Genomic DNA, 1,507 nt, shown 5'->3' on the forward strand with positions numbered 1-1,507 from the left:
TGGAACTTGACTGGCTGTGACCCAAAATATTTATCTTGTGCTTCGAAAACCACCGACCTACCAGGTAAGTTGGCCAGATATGTTTCGTGGAAATCGTCGACTTCACTGTTTGTAAGAACTAGGCAGACGTGTTCGAACCTGGGAATTGACCATAAGCGCTAATATTACTAATCCTTCGAAAATAATTTTCTTATAGTACTCCATTATTCTAGTCGTATATATATGCATATATATCGTATATATTGACTATTCTTCAAGTGTCACACTTGAAGTGTGAGCTACTATCATTTATGCTAGGAAATGGACAGTTCGATTATCCCCAAAATAGCCTAATAGTATTAGAATCTATAATTGATTATTGTTTGTTGTAACAAGTTATATCGTGACATTTGCAGCTGTTTCCAATTTCGAGCTGTTATAGCTTTCTCGTGGCGTGCAATTTCGAATGACATGCTATTCATGGCTGACGTTCTCCAGGTACATGACCTGAATAACGCTATTGTCGCTGCTAGGAACAGGAGAACTGCATAAAGAATTGTGAAAAGGCTACTAGGAGAGAAGACGAGGGTCGGACTAGCTCACAGGTTTTGGGAAGCATTTCGAAATAGAGGTTCGAATGTGCATAACATCCATAGCTATTTGTTGTTTCGAATTCAGTTAACTTTAAGGAACGTAGCAAAATTGCTCTAGGATTCTTCCAATAGGATTTGTCCTGCTACAGGCTGAGGCGGCAATATAAGGGCTCGTCGCCAAAGCTTTTTCCTTCTATAAATTGGAAAAATGGTAATGACGGTGATCCTTTCAGAGATTTTGAATAAAAATTGAACTGAATTCATATTGAATTCAAATTAGAATCGTACAATCTCGAGGTCGCTATAGTATCGATGAACACATGCAGTGCTGTCCTCATATTATGAGCACAATAGAGGGTGAGTTATCAACTTATGAGTCATAAGTCACTTTCTATTGTCATTTCTATGTCATTTCTCAAGATGTTTATGACATAATGTTATGCTATCCGTTCACATTTTTTATTTATCCGAATAAATTGTAAATCTTGCTACTTTGTTATAATTACTAACAAATTTAGTGTATCATATTGAACGCAGTGCTATCCATTCTCTGATATCAGAACATTTCACTAATTATTCAAAAATGAATTAGATTATATGTATGATATACAGTAAGATTATATACGGGATATATAATATATCTCTTATAAATATCTATATATTGTCATACCAAGAAGGTACCATATTTATCCAGTTTGGGGAAATATGGATGTAGCCAACATACATGTTGTTGACGCAAATATTCTCGTAAAGTCCTGTTGTTTCCTGTGTTTCTGAGTCTGAACCCTGTGTGAATTTTGTTCCTCTCGTGAAGAAACTCCTGTGCTCAGATGGGGAGCCAGAACAGATTTTTCGTGTATTTATCGGTATGAAAGTGACGATATAATTTTTTGTAGGAATTTTTTCCATAGACAAGTTGGTGACAAATATAGGAT

The sequence above is a fragment of the Perkinsus marinus genome, assembly GCF_000006405.1.
Source record: "Perkinsus marinus ATCC 50983 genomic scaffold scf_1104296970664, whole genome shotgun sequence".
Classification (NCBI taxonomy): domain Eukaryota; phylum Perkinsozoa; order Perkinsida; family Perkinsidae; genus Perkinsus; species Perkinsus marinus.